Source organism: Galeopterus variegatus, unplaced genomic scaffold, assembly GCF_000696425.1.
Source record: "Galeopterus variegatus unplaced genomic scaffold, G_variegatus-3.0.2 Scaffold4570, whole genome shotgun sequence".
NCBI lineage: Eukaryota > Metazoa > Chordata > Mammalia > Dermoptera > Cynocephalidae > Galeopterus > Galeopterus variegatus.
Genome location: NW_007730681.1, coordinates 234688 through 251250, shown reverse-complemented (window position 1 = coordinate 251250; position 16563 = coordinate 234688). Strand labels below are relative to the sequence as shown.

Sequence of the window (16563 nt, the reverse complement as noted above, 5' to 3'; positions counted from 1 at the left end):
TTATGAATTAGCCACCAGAGGGAAAATTGAAAATCAGAAAGTACAGTCACCATTCAATTATCTAGACACCAAGGATTCAAAGGACAGATGAGTTTCCTAGTAAGGCAAAGAATACCTGACTCTGTAGGTAAAAACTTATCAGAGAAGTTAGAGGCATTGGCTCTGAGTTTTGTCTAAGAGTCTTCCATCTCAATGTTTCTTTGGAAAGTAGGTGATGGCGGTATTAACTGCAGTCGGTGCAGACAGATTTTCTCTGGTGTAAAATCACCTCAGTACACAAAGCCATTTTGTGTCATGGAAGTGTACAACTGTCTGTGTTTTTCCATTTTTCATACATCTTTAGATTAGCTTGAACACTTCCTGGTGGTAACTGGGGTTCTTTGCTTGTATATACCAATACATGGCCCTGATGGAGATTTATAAAGAGGCAGCAGCAGAACAGTGTAAAAAAAAAAAAAAAAAAAAAAAAAAATGCCTGTAATGATTTGCTTCTCAAGATGTTAAACTCTCCAGATATTTACATTTACTCCTAGATGTCCTGATTTGGTTACTATATTAGCTTTTTTTTAAAATAAAAGGGGACTCAAAGTGCAAATGAAGGTGGTCAGAGTGTGGCCTGCAGCTGATAAATGCAGTGTGTTAGAAATCAAACCAGTCAATAGCACAAGAAGCCAGTGGCACTCATGGGATTGGGTTTCCTTCCATATATCAGGTCCCAAAGCCAGGCTGTTTGATGAGTGCGTTCAAGAGTTCCTGGGTGCCCATGTCCCCAGGAGTATCGTTACCATGGGTACATGAGAGGCAGCCATCTCAGTAATCCATTCAATTCAGGAATCAGGAGATAGAAAAGTTCTCCTAAATTAAACATTTTATGAAGCACTTCCTATATGACAGATTCTTAAAACAGAAATTCGTAAAATACAGAACCCACCTACAAGGAGCTCAGACAGCTTTCTTAGGAAAGTGTATACGTATGTGTGTACATGTATATATACACACATATATACATACACGTACACACACGTGTACACATACATTTACACACACATTTACATATGTATTTTAATTTGAAGTAAACTCATTAAGGATCAGTATTTCAAAAGTATTTCCACAATTATACACTTGCAGACAACCAGAATTTTCCAAGAAAAAGCAGGCAGATTTTACTAAGTGTTTACATGGACAACTAGGAAGCACAAAAATAATGGGCACATGTCATAAACATAAGCCATATTCTACAACTATGGGAAATACAGAGTCAGCACTAGGAAAGCAAAGAATAGAGTAAACCTGAACTGTGTAAGAACTATGTAAGAAGAAAACATGGGGTTAGTTTGCAGCTTCCACCATGGGAGCCTTGAGACCCCCAGCAGCAGTCCCCAGAGATCCATCTCTTTCAGCTTCCACCACCAGAGCCTTGAGCCACCCAGCAGCAGGCCCTGGAGCCCCACCCCACATATCTTCCACCATGGGATCCTTGAGCCACCTGGAAGCAGTCCCCAGAGCCCTGCCCCATGAGTCTTCCACTGGGGGAGCATTTAGCTGCCTGGCTGCTGCCCCAAAAGCCCTGCCCCTTGCAGCTTCCAATGCAGAAGACTTGAGCTGCCCAGCAGCAGCCTCTATAGCCCTGCCCCATGTGGTTTCTGCCTAACAGCATCCTCCTTAGTCCCATCCCAAGCAGTTACACAGCAGGCCACAGCCTCTAGAGCCCCTCATCACCAGGCCACAGCCTCTGGGGCCCTACCCCTCACAGCTTCTACTACCAGAGCCCAGCACTGCCATGCCACAGCCCCAGGAGTTCTACTCTGTGCAGCTCCAGTCACCCTCAGTCATGCCACACCTGTCAGTGTCCCCAGGTCTGCTGAGTCTACCAAGAACAACTGAGTCTACCTGAAACTACTGAGACTATTGAGTCTACCCAGAACCAAAACTAAAATATCCCATCCAACAGGCAACATATATCTGCAGGAGGAATTCTCTCTGCTCAAAAGCCACTAGAGTAACTGAAGAAGCAACTGCTCCACCAGNCCCAGCACTGCCATGCCACAGCCCCAGGAGTTCTACTCTGTGCAGCTCCAGTCACCCTCAGCCATGCCACACCTGTCAGTGTCCCCAGGTCTGCTGAGTCTACCAAGAACAACTGAGTCTGCCTGAAACTACTGAGACTATTGAGTCTACCCAGAACCAAAACTAAAATATCCCATCCAACAGGCAGCATATATCTGAAGGAGGAATTCTCTCTGCTCAAAAGCCACTAGAGTAACTGAAGAAGCAACTGCTCCACCAGATGACCAGACATCAACATAGGGATACTAGAAATTTTAAAAAAGAAAATAAAAAACCAAGAAAATATGACACCCCCAAATGAATACAAGAACTCTCAAATGCCAGATCCCAATCTACAAGAAACCCTTGAAATTTCTGAAAAAGAATTCCAAACAACATTCTTTTAAAAAGTCAGTGAGATACAAGAAGAGTCACATAGATGACATAATGAAATGAGAAAAAAAAATCCAAGAAATGAAGGAGGAAATCTGCAAAGAAATTAATATTGTAAAAAAGAATGTAGCAGAACTCTTGGAACTAAAGGACTCACTTAATGAAATAAAAACTATTTTCAAGAGCTTAAGCAGCAGGCTAGAGCAAACACATGTTTTCTGTGTTAAGTGGCAACTAGGTCTACCCTGGGTCTTTAAATATTGGTGCTGTAACTCTTTCCAATTCTGTTGCAGATTCATACAGCACAGAGAAGCCACAAAACAAACAAATGAAAAAATGGAGTTAGAGACAAAGAGACTAATCAGCATGTTTACACATATAATTAACCCTTGAAAAATGGGGATTTGAAATGCTCAGGGCCTCTTATGTGAAGGTTTTTTCAATAAATGTTTCAGAAGATTTTTGGTTAGGTATGGCATAAATGCAAACAGTTAAGTAGCTTCTTAGTAGTTAAATAGTTAAGTTTTGGGGGAATCAAAAGCTGTACATGGATTTTTGACTGCATGGGGATTTGGCGTCCCTAACCTCTATGTTGTTCAAGGGTCAACTGTATTGCCTTTCTTTTTTTTAGAAAAAGGTGCTTTTTTGTATCACTGATATACTTCCCTCATCTACAGGTCTACAAATCCTACAAGAATGAAGAAAAGACAAACAAGATCTAGACATTCTTTGTCCTTTTGTTAGACATACTAGATTGTTACGGAATAAGGGGTATTCTTGTCTTAAAAAACAAACAAACAAAAAACTAGCTAATATCCCAAACTTAAAAGAATAGGTAATAATTACATGAATTTTACTATGCAGAAAATAAGAACCCAGAAGTCCTATGCTTTGACATAGAAGCGTAGGAAGCCCTGTGACTCAATTACAAAATTAAAACACAGCTCCAAAAATCCAAATGTTTTATAACTTAATTGTATGTTTTAGTGAGGGCAGATTATTACCTAAAACACATATGGCTGTTCTTGACAACAGCAAGGAAAGGGGCTGAAATGCTCAACAGCAGACCAGCCTTTTAGGTCATGGCTAGTTCATGCTGTTCTTTGCATGCATTATTAGCTTGTGTAGGGACCTTAACCACAGCTGATAGAATCCATTCCACTGTGTAATTCTGGAGTCCATTCCCTTGGCCCCTCAGCAGAGTAAACACCCTTGGTCTGCTTGAACCTTCCTCTCTCCTGGGATGTAGAAGGCAAACATACCTGACAAATGTGTACTGCTCATTATACATCCAGGGCTGAAGTTCCAGGCTGGGGTACTTGCCAAAGGGTGACACAATCAGGTTGAACACCAGGGCAATGCAGACAAACACATCTGGCAGGACAATCTATAAACAGGCAGTGAAGGGGCAAGGCGAATGGCAGGAAAAGGACAAGTGTTAGAAGGAAGGACAAGGGGCAAGCCTCTACCAGTCCAGCCAGCTACCAGACCAGCCAGCACAGGAATGAAGAGTACAAGACTCAGAGACTAAGTAACTTGCCCAAGGTCACACAGCTAATGAGTAGCAGAACCAGAATTCAAATCTAGGTCTCTATTCTCCAAACTCATGATCTGTGCATTACCCACACAGTTTGTAGGAAGGACTCTCTGCAGATCCTTTCTCTTTATTTATTGAGTTTATAAAGTAAAATAATTTTATCCCTCCTAACCAAATGAGTTAGCATGCGAACACCTACTTGTGGACGATACTGTAATGAGGTCTCTCTTGTCCGGTTAAAGTCTGACCTCCCTGGCTACCTTTTCTATCAATTTACAGTTAAACATCAATTTAGCAAAAAATAAATTTTCCAATATATTCATTTGTCGAGTGCATCAGGCGTAACATCTCTTATGAAAGTTTCAAAAACAAAAATGTATTAATGTCAGCCCCCATTCTAGGCACTCAGGCATTTTTATCCTCATGACAACCATATGTCATAGTACTATGGTTATCCACATTTTACAGATGAGGAGTTTGAGGCACAGAGAGGTAACTTACCAACAAATACACAAGTGGCAAGAAGCAGAACTGGGATTGAAACAGAAAATCTGTTATCTGTATCCACCATGATGTTCTGCCTTCACTGTTCAGACAGCCTGCAGCCTACCCATGAAGCCAGAGTCCTTGGACTGTAACAACACATCTCACCTGAGCAAAAAATCCTTCTGACTCCACCTGGCAATCAGCATCCTCTTCCACAAAAGGGCCACAAACTGTTGCAGTGTGACTTTCCAGCCCTTTGCCTGGCAGCAGCTTTTACTCTCCATCCTGAGCAGGTCTATATCTCGATTCTGCAAAAAGCCAACCCTGAGGCTCATCTGTTATCTTAGGTATTTTTGACATTGCCATGTTCCTCTCTCCAGCATCTTCAGAAAGTCTTCAATGAGAAAAAAAAAAAAAAGAAAAAATGAACAATACCACCAAAGACTGGGCAAAGGTAATAAATCAGGACCTTAAAAATGAAAATGATATGGCCTATACAATTATGAAAAGATGCTCAATTCACAAGGAATCAGAGAAATGTCATTTAAATTGAGATACTTCTTACCCATAAGACAGGCAAATAGTAAAGTCTTACAGTAGAAAAATTGACAAGGGGAGTTGGGTGGGATAGAGAGTAGGGAGTGGTAGTTGGTGGTGGGAGAAGGAGGAGGCAGTGAGTCACATATAAATGGCGCCGAAGCAGACCCAAAGCCTGAATTCCAGGAAGGTGAGTGAGTGCTGTGTGTTCATGGGCTTCTTCTTTATGAAGCAAAATGTGTAAAGGTTTACATAAAGGACAAACAAGTGAAATATTTTATACATTACAGTGGTTGGATTACACAAAGTGCTGTGAGGCCCAGGCACTCCTGTTCCTGAAGGAGCTCCCTCAGCACACCACCCGCTCCTGACCTCCAGAAAGCAGCGTACGCANCCTGTGACTCAATTACAAAATTAAAACACAGCTCCAAAAATCCAAATGTTTTATAACTTAATTGTATGTTTTAGTGAGGGCAGATTATTACCTAAAACACATATGGCTGTTCTTGACAACAGCAAGGAAAGGGGCTGAAATGCTCAACAGCAGACCAGCCTTTTAGGTCATGGCTAGTTCATGCTGTTCTTTGCATGCATTATTAGCTTGTGTAGGGACCTTAACCACAGCTGATAGAATCCATTCCACTGTGTAATTCTGGAGTCCATTCCCTTGGCCCCTCAGCAGAGTAAACACCCTTGGTCTGCTTGAACCTTCCTCTCTCCTGGGATGTAGAAGGCAAACATACCTGACAAATGTGTACTGCTCATTATACATCCAGGGCTGAAGTTCCAGGCTGGGGTACTTGCCAAAGGGTGACACAATCAGGTTGAACACCAGGGCAATGCAGACAAACACATCTGGCAGGACAATCTATAAACAGGCAGTGAAGGGGCAAGGCGAATGGCAGGAAAAGGACAAGTGTTAGAAGGAAGGACAAGGGGCAAGCCTCTACCAGTCCAGCCAGCTACCAGACCAGCCAGCACAGGAATGAAGAGTACAAGACTCAGAGACTAAGTAACTTGCCCAAGGTCACACAGCTAATGAGTAGCAGAACCAGAATTCAAATCTAGGTCTCTATTCTCCAAACTCATGATCTGTGCATTACCCACACAGTTTGTAGGAAGGACTCTCTGCAGATCCTTTCTCTTTATTTATTGAGTTTATAAAGTAAAATAATTTTATCCCTCCTAACCAAATGAGTTAGCATGCGAACACCTACTTGTGGACGATACTGTAATGAGGTCTCTCTTGTCCGGTTAAAGTCTGACCTCCCTGGCTACCTTTTCTATCAATTTACAGTTAAACATCAATTTAGCAAAAAATAAATTTTCCAATATATTCATTTGTCGAGTGCATCAGGCGTAACATCTCTTATGAAAGTTTCAAAAACAAAAATGTATTAATGTCAGCCCCCATTCTAGGCACTCAGGCATTTTTATCCTCATGACAACCATATGTCATAGTACTATGGTTATCCACATTTTACAGATGAGGAGTTTGAGGCACAGAGAGGTAACTTACCAACAAATACACAAGTGGCAAGAAGCAGAACTGGGATTGAAACAGAAAATCTGTTATCTGTATCCACCATGATGTTCTGCCTTCACTGTTCAGACAGCCTGCAGCCTACCCATGAAGCCAGAGTCCTTGGACTGTAACAACACATCTCACCTGAGCAAAAAATCCTTCTGACTCCACCTGGCAATCAGCAGCCTCTTCCACAAAAGGGCCACAAACTGTTGCAGTGTGACTTTCCAGCCCTTTGCCTGGCAGCAGCTTTTACTCTCCATCCTGAGCAGGTCTATATCTCGATTCTGCAAAAAGCCAACCCTGAGGCTCATCTGTTATCTTAGGTATTTTTGACATTGCCATGTTCCTCTCTCCAGCATCTTCAGAAAGTCTTCAATGAGAAAAAAAAAAAAAAGAAAAAATGAACAATACCACCAAAGACTGGGCAAAGGTAATAAATCAGGACCTTAAAAATGAAAATGATATGGCCTATACAATTATGAAAAGATGCTCAATTCACAAGGAATCAGAGAAATGTCATTTAAATTGAGATACTTCTTACCCATAAGACAGGCAAATAGTAAAGTCTTACAGTAGAAAAATTGACAAGGGGAGTTGGGTGGGATAGAGAGTAGGGAGTGGTAGTTGGTGGTGGGAGAAGGAGGAGGCAGTGAGTCACATATAAATGGCGCCGAAGCAGACCCAAAGCCTGAATTCCAGGAAGGTGAGTGAGTGCAATTCTCTCTGCTCAAAAGCCACTAGAGTAACTGAAGAAGCAACTGCTCCACCAGATGACCAGACATCAACATAGGGATACTAGAAATTTTAAAAAAGAAAATAAAAAACCAAGAAAATATGACACCCCCAAATGAATACAAGAACTCTCAAATGCCAGATCCCAATCTACAAGAAACCCTTGAAATTTCTGAAAAAGAATTCCAAACAACATTCTTTTAAAAAGTCAGTGAGATACAAGAAGAGTCACATAGATGACATAATGAAATGAGACTGTGTGTTCATGGGCTTCTTCTTTATGAAGCAAAATGTGTAAAGGTTTACATAAAGGACAACCAAGTGAAATATTTTATACATTACAGTGGTTGGATTACACAAAGTGCTGTGAGGCCCAGGCACTCCCCTGTGTGTTCATGGGCTTCTTCTTTATGAAGCAAAATGTGTAAAGGTTTACATAAAGGACAAACAAGTGAAATATTTTATACATTACAGTGGTTGGATTACACAAAGTGCTGTGAGGCCCAGGCACTCCCGTTCCTGAAGGAGCTCCCTCAGCACACCACCCGCTCCTGACCTCCAGAAAGCAGCGTACGCAAATATGTGGACACCAATCTGCAGAAAAGAGAACTTCAAAAAGCCAATCAGGAGCAGTAAGCAGAGGGGAAGGTAGAGGGACTGAGCCAGGGAAGAAGACATCTGGTCTACAACAGAAAAATGTTGAAGTGAAAACAAAAAAGAAGTCAGAAAACACCTGGAAATGGAGATGGTGGCAGTACCAGTGAGACACCTCAGGCTCCTTGGAAGAAAAGGGACCGGGGAGACACTACTGTTGAAAATGAGGAAACATTCATGAACAGAGTTGAACTTAAAGTAAAGATTCCTGAAGAGCTAAAACCATGGCTTATTGATGACTGGGACTTAATTACCAGGCAAAAACAGCCCTTTTATCTTCCTGCCAAGAAGAATATGGACTCCATTCTAGAGGATTATGCAAACTATAAGAAATCTCGAGGAAACACAGATAATAAGGAGTATACTGTTAGTGAACTTTTGTCACGGATAAAAGAATATTTCAGTGTAATGTTGGGCACCGAGCTACTCTACAAATCTGAGAGACCGCAGCGTGCTGAAATCCTTGCAGATCACCCTAATGCACCCATGTCCTGGGTATATGGAGCACCATATCTATGAGATAATTTATATGAATTGGAGCAATGTTGGCCTAAACTCTGGATGAAAAGAGCCTTGCTTTATTACTGAATTGTCTTCCCGACTTCCTAAAGTAACTGGCAAAGAATTCTGCAACTTTGTTTAGTGCCAGCAATTATGAAGTGGCTCCTCCTGAGTACCATCAGAAAGCTGTGTCAGAAGCTCTCTCACTTATGTTTAGATATCTGTAAACACCTTTTTGTTCTTAGTCCTTCTCTTGTACAAATGACGTATTTGAAAAATGTTAGTTTAGGGCTGACCCCGTGGCTCACTCAGGAGAGTGCGGCGCTGGGAGTGCTGAGGCCGCGGGTTCGGATCCTATATAGGGATGGCCAGTGCGCTCACTGGCTGACCGCGGTGTGGGTGACACCAAGCTGAGGGTTGCGATCCCCTTACTGGTCACACACAAAAAAAAAAAATGAAAGAAAAATGTTAGTTTATATCAAAATTGATGTTTGTTTTCTATTTGGTTTTAAACAGAGAAAATAAAAGGGGTTACAGCCCCTTTTATCTTTTAATTTTTTTTTTCACTTCAAAGTTGCTACCAGTGTATTCAATGATGGACAACAGACAGACTGTAGAGCGTTTTATCGCCTGCTTGACAAAGCTGTTTTTGAATGCTGCTGGTTCTATTCCTTTGACACTACACATTTTTATAATATGTGTTAATGCTATATGATAAAATGCTCTGATTCCTAGTGCCAAAAGTTCGATTCAGTGTACGTAACTGAACACGCTCATCCATTTGTGCTCCTTCTTTTTTCTTTTTTTTAATGGTGCTTAAAGTAACGAGCCCATCCTTTGCAAGTCATCCATGTTATTCTTTAGGCATTTTATCTTTACTCAAATTGTTGAAGAATTGTGGCTTGTTTTATGGTTTTTGCATTTGTGTCTAATGCATGTTTTAACTTGATAGACACAATGCATTGTGTAGCTACAGTTTTCTGGAAAAGTTGATCTTCTAGGATTTTTTTTTTTCAGATCTTCAATAAATTTTTTCTTTAAAATTCCAAAAAGAAAAATTGACAAGAATGTGGACAAAGAGGAAATCATATTCACTGCCGGCAGGACTATGAACTGATGTTTGGAAAATAATCAAGATCTAGTGAAGTTACTCTAATTCTGCTTACAAGTGTACCCAAGGAGATATGTACAAAGTTATCCATTGAAGCATTGCTGATAAAATAAACATACAGAAATGCTTACATTTCAGTGAGGAAGGAATAACAAAGTTATGGTATACCCTGGATTACTGGAGAGTAATTAAAATAAATGAACCAGCTCTAAGTAAATTATTTTGTTACCTTTGGGAAGTACTTAGCCTCTTTGAATAACTTGTTTCCTGTTTTTGTTTTAATCTGTAAAAATGGAAGAATCAACTTCACAAAGTGAAATGAAAGAGAGTAACCAAAAAAGGATAAAGTGAAAAATCATAATATACATACAGCACTATATGATATCAGGCATATTAGAATGTGATGATCTTTTGTTTGTGAATCACTGACATTCTCTTGAAGAGACAAAGGAATGGGATATATGATTTGAGAATAATAAATGCTTATTAAAAACTCTTCAAAATGAGAGGGGCAGCTAAAAAAGAATGAGGAAAAGATTAATCAATCAAATAAGGGTCTCAGTAAAGCTCTCATTTAAGAGGTAATCATAAAAAAGACTAGTTAACACTGCTCATTCCAAGAAACACAGAGGCTCAGAAACAATTGGTTTTCAATTAAAATATAGCATGAAATAGGAATTACACTGAGGCAGCCTCTAAAGTTACAACTTTTTACTAACTTTCTTTTCAGGTTTTATTTTGTGCTAAGTGGGAGGAGCTTAAGATGATTTCAGAGAAGTAGGAAAAATGGGTACTATATTTTTAAATTCTTAGTGTCTTTATATGAGAAGAAAATAATTTTGAATATGAAGCACACTTCTAATAGCACTATTAAGCTATCTTCAGTAGTCAACATAGAATGTTTCTCAAAGGGAATTTGAATCTGAGTAGTTCTGATTTCCCATAAACTATACAAGGGTACTTTTAAAAGTTCATGGAAAAATAGAATTAAAATATACTGCAAATCTTTCCATGAACTTTTTGAAGTATTCTTGTTTGTCTGTCAACCTTCATAAGAGATAGAGGGACATTTGAACTTAGATCACAAAGTATGTTTGGGAAAATCCTAGGTGGGATGGATGCTGAAGCCCCTAACAAGGGAAAAGAGACAATAGGCCCCACTTATTTAGACACAGCCTACCTGCCCTTTGCATTAATGCTCCGGTCCTCAATACAATATTGAGGATAAATAAAATATAGTAAATTATAAAGATGCTGTGAAAGCAATCGATGAAGGCCAAGTAAATCTAAAATAGGCTAAAAACTGAATTACTCAGCTAATAGGTATCTGGGACAACATCGGGATGTGAAGTGAAATAAATACATGAACAGCATTGGATAATGGGTGTTTTTTAGAACTTCATGAAACAAATACATCATGCATGAGTACATAAATCTAGAAGTGTCTCAACTTATGCCTAAGAAGGAAACCAACCATATTTAATAATAAAAATCTAAAACAAATAGCAAAAGGTCCAGAAATACTTTTCCCACAAAATTGGTCCCCAACTTCAGTTGTGAGGCACATGAATTATACAAAGCCATAATCTTGCAAAAACCAATTTTAGGGGCCGGCCCGGTGGCGCACTGGAGAGTGCGCCGCTTGGGAGCGTGGCGGTGCTCCCGCCAAGGATTCAGATCCCATGTGGAGACCAGTTCCTGCTCACTGGCTGAGCACGGTGCGGGCGCAACACCGAGGGTTGCGATCCCGTTGCCGGTCCCCAGTACAGGCGCGACACCTAGGGTTGCGATCCCATTACTGGTCAGTAAAAAAAAGACAAAAAGGAAAAAAAAAAACACCAATTTTAGGAAATAATTGCATTTATTGATGATAGGTTTTAAATGTCATTGGCGCTAAAATTCACTTTTGAATTCAAAACCTAAAGAAAGCCAATTCATTTATTACATATGAAAAGAATGTAATGAGTATATATTAAGATTATGTTTATGTTTTTTAGTAATAAAAATTTGTTTTATCAATAGCAGCAACATTAAATAAATTTATGCAATATTTAAATATTGAGCGGTTCATAAATCTTTCCTTCCACCAGGATAGCAACGAAGAGGCTGATACACAAATTGCAAGACACATTGACAAGTTTAAGAAGAGGGATCTGGTCTTTTTTCCTTCCCCACAGCATTTAATTCAATGTTCAAAGAATTCAATGTTCAGAGAACACATGCTTAACAAATATTTGGTGATATAAGTAGTACACTTATCAAGGAACATTGAATAAAAATTGATATTTATTTTTTATTACCAATTACTTTTATCAGTAAATTTGGTGATATAAGTAGTACACTTATCAAGGAACATTGAATAAAAATTGATATTTATTTTTATTACCAATTACTTTTATCAGTAATAATAATAATAATAATAAAGCAACTCAACCCCACAGACATGTATAATCAATTATGTTTCAGTAAATAAATAGAGCAACTCATAAACACTATGATAGTTAACTCACCTTTATTTCTCCAATATACGATCAGATATCACACAAAAAAACAAAACTGTTAAGTTAACTCCACTCTAAATACCTATAGCTTAAATTACAAGAACTCAAAAATAACAAGAGACATGCACACAGTTTGACACCTAATGAAGGAAAAACTAATCTATGTCACCATCTAGTGTCCACAGAATATAGCACTAAAAAGAGAAAATACTTAGGACCAGGATATAAGCATCTAGAATTTATACGTACACCTTCTGCACTACCACTCAGTTGGGCCAGCATTGGATCCATCTCTCCAACTTCTGCACATCTGCATGAGCCTGACCTTCAGACAAAACCAAGCAGGAACACCAACAACTGGATGGTTCCCTTTGTCTGCCTTATATAACTTCCACCTCTCTTCAACTGATACCTATTTGTTAAGAGAGGTGTAAAAGTGCATCTTCACACTCATCAGACCAGATGGGCAATAATAAAAAATTAGTCAGAAAAACATCATACACTACTGTGAAGAGTATAAACTTATAAAATAGTTTGGCACTATTTCATAAATATGAATATGTACATATCTTATGACCCAGCAATTCCTGGATATATACTCTAGAGCATTGGTTTGTAACATCCAATACACAGAGCCCAAAGGAGTGTTAATAGAATTCAGAGGGTCTGGCAATGTGGACAGGTAAAACTTATATCTTTATTTTCACAAACATCTAACTGAGATTAAGCATTTTCTTTTTTTATAAAGGTAGGCAACAACCACAATATTACTAGCAGGACCTGTGACATCTAGCCAATAGAAATCTTAGATGCTGTCAAATTCTACTTACAGTTGTTGCAAATATATCAAACTTTCTTTTACCCTCATTACTACTTCAATACTATAATATATCTTACACTCATCATTAGACCTTGTTATTCAATACCTTAATTAGAAAGTATGTCTCTTAGGGCGGGCCCGTGGCTCACTTGGGAGAGTGTGGTGCTGACAACACCAAGTCAAGGGTTAAGATCCCCTTACTGATTATCTTTTTTAAAAAAAGGAAGTATGTCTCTTTCTTTATCAAGAATTTACTTTTATATTTTATAGTTTGATGGTTCTAGTTCAAAATAATTTTTTTTTTCTTTTTAACTGTATGTATTTTCTAAACATAGAAAAACATTGGGGGTCGATATGCTCATAAGATATCCAAAGGGCTTATGACACAAAAAGGGTTAGGAACTTCTGTCCTACAGAAATTCTCACAATGGAAACAGGAAACATCTACAAAAACTTTCCAAACAGTGTTGCCCATAATAGTCAAATGGACAAATAGATAAAGGTATATCGATACGATGGAATAATATATCACAGAGAAATTAATTACTGCGACAGCATTAAAATAGGTGATTTTCAAAAACCTTATGTTAAGGCTAAGAATCGTATAACTGAATAATAAAAGTAGTCTGATTCCAGTTCTAAAATAGGCAAACCAAAATACTGTTTAAAGTTACATATACATTTAATTGGATTTTAAAGAAAACCAATGTAATAATTAGCACAAAATTCAAGATCATGGTTACTTGAGGGAGGTGAGGAAAGAGAATGTGACCAGGAAGGAACACATTGGGCTCCTATGTTACTGACAATATTCTATTTCTTAGGCTTGGTGACAGGGTCATAGGAATTCACTTGATCACTCTTCTTTAAAGTGTACAGATATCTTATACACACCTTTGTACCTATGACAGATACTTCATATTACCTTATGAGATAGGCAGTCTCTGTCTGTCCAATCTAAAACAACTGCCCAGTTACTCCACATCAGGTTAGCTTATTTTAATAATCCAGTTTCTTACATGATTCATCAAGCTTTGGACTACCTACCCTTTGGACTTCTTGTCAGAAGTTCAGGATATACAACAATTTTCAAAGTACCCTATGTATCTTTGAGGCACTTTAGGCATTTGTGGGAAAAAAAAGTCAAAGGAAAACATTTATTTTTAAATACTGTTAAAAAGCTATCTTCCACCACAAATCTAACTGGTTTTACAATCTGGCTTCAAACCCTGGTTGTGCCACGTAGCAGCAGTGAACCTGAGAAAGTTACCTCTTCGAATTTCAACTTTCTCTTTCTCAAAAAATGGAGATAAAGCTTAACTCGTAGGGTTTTTAGGGTAATTAAAAACTATGGGAAAGCAAATAGGAGATTGGTTTAGCCACCTAACAGTGTTTACCCACATTTTTCCTCACTAAGTCGTAGCCATGAATTTTACTCCTCATTATTTGTATTTTCCTCTTGATGTCCCTTCTACCTTTCTGCTGGCTGAATGCAGTTAATGAAGAGGCTCTAGAGATGGCAAAGCTATGGGATAGAAAAAGTCTGGGTCCTTAATTCACTGTGTAAAGAGCTGCCTGTCAATTAGGAAAACCCACTTTAGATTCTTGAGGAACAAGAAATAAAATCCTACTGTGTTCAAGAGATTATACATTTAGTGTCTATATGCTACAGCAATTTAAACCCATCCTAGTTAATATATTCTCGAAAGGTTGAACCACATGCAGAAATACCAGAAAAGCTGAAAGGGTCAGAACCAGCCTTAAACAAATAAATTAAATGAATAGCTACCTACTGAATTCTGAGATAGAGAACCTCCTTCCCTCCTCAGTCATAGGAAACTGAAACAAGATTTATACCTCATGGATGAGACACTGGAAGTTTCCACACAGAGTAACAGACTACGCTAAGAGAAATGACTTAACACATAATGACAGATGAGGTGGGGAGTCTCCTAAATAAAAGAGCCCACTCAGAAAAAAGATACATTGGAGCCCACTACATAACAGGTGCCATCCATGCTGAAAGAGCTTTCAAATGTTTTTATTGTCTTACTCCAAAATATAAGCTGATACTCAAGGATCACGAATACAAAAATATTTTAGGAGAAACTCTAGTACCGAATGCGGGAAATAAACAAACCTGAATGAAACAGAAACAGTGCAGAAAAAAGACCTAAAACAATAACTATTTTACAGATACAACACCTGTAATTAATGGCCTCATAGAAATAGAAATATTGAACCCAAGAAGCAAAAAGAAGACACTATTTCTGAAGAGAGAGGGAAATTAAAAAATATCCTGGGATGGGGTAAAAATGTAGCTCTTGGAAATAAATACTGAGAAAGTAGGAGTTCAAAAATTGAGAAGGTGAGTTAGAAGATAAAATTGTGGTAATTTTCCCTCAAAAAAAACTAGACTAAAAAAGTAAAGAGAGGAAAGTTGTATAAAAAAGAAAAATAGAGGAGATGTGGAGGTATAACATTCAAATAACCTAAGTTCTTGAGATTCACAAAGGAAGGAAAAAAAATCCAAGAAAAACAATGAATTTCTCAGTATAGAGGACTTTCTAGATGAGTCTACTGAGTGAGGCACAATAGATGAAAAACAAAAACCTCCAAGACACATCACTGTGATATTTCAGAATACCAGGGCCAAACATAAAAGCTTCCACAGAGTGGAGGAAACAAGTCACATGCAAAGAATCAGCATTTGCAATGGCATTAATTTCTTACTAGAACCTGTATAATGGAGCACTGCCTTAAAAAATATGAAGAAAGATTTTCCATGTAGTTATACCCATCTAAACTATGAATAAAGAGAGTTGGTAGAATAGAGTCATTTTTAGAGAAACATGTTTCGAAAGTTTAATCCCCATGTACCCTCTCCTAAAATTGGAGGAAAAAAACGGATTTAAGATCCTGAATCAGGGGGTCCAACACAGGGCAGGTGAAATTCCCCAGCATGGTAATGAAATACGATCCTAAAATTACTGCCGTGCCATCTTAGGGAACAGCTAGTGCACACTGAAGCTCCAGAAAGGACTTCAGAAAAGTTCACTTCTGGGGAAGAAACTGATAAGCTGATTAGTAGGTTTAATCATATTGAGAGGAAATTTATACTTTTGGCAAATAATTTGGTGATTAATAAAGGATAAGTATAAAGAAAACAATATAAACAAACGAGAGAGAAGAAATATTCACCCCTTTATTGATTAAAATTATAGGTTTAGGGCCGGCCCGTGGCTCACTCGGGAGAGTGCGGTGCTGATAATACCAAGGCCCCGGGTTCGGATCCCACATAGGGATGGCCGGTTCGCTCTCTGGCTGAGCGTGGTGCTGACAACACCAAGTCAAGGGTTAAGATCCCCTTACCGGTCATCTTTTTTAAAAAAAAAATTATAGGTTTAAGCCATATAACAGTGGCTTAAACTAGAAGATGATTCCTCATGTAAAACATGTCCAGAGAAGGGCAATCCAGGACTCCTAGAGGGGTGTGTCTGTGTCAGAAACCTAGGCTTCCTCTCTTGTTCCACATTTTCAGCATGTGACTTCTATCTCACAGTCCGAGAACTCCAGCCATTACATGCTTACTCCAGCGAGCAGAAATGAGCAAGAAACACGTAAGGAAACAATGCCTCCTTCGCCCCTTTGAGATCGCTTACAGGCCATTCATGCACTGACACTTCCCACTGGCCAGGACTCAGGAGCGGATGCGGT

At 38.8% G+C, this 16563-nt stretch overlaps 2 pseudogenes; both read left to right on the top strand.

Annotated features, from left to right (window-relative positions):
- Window positions 1-214: 214 nt before the first annotated feature.
- LOC103603359 lies at window positions 215-5357 on the top strand (annotated as a pseudogene).
- Window positions 5358-6202: 845 nt separating this feature from the next.
- LOC103603358 lies at window positions 6203-8641 on the top strand (annotated as a pseudogene).
- Window positions 8642-16563: the final 7922 nt, after the last annotated feature.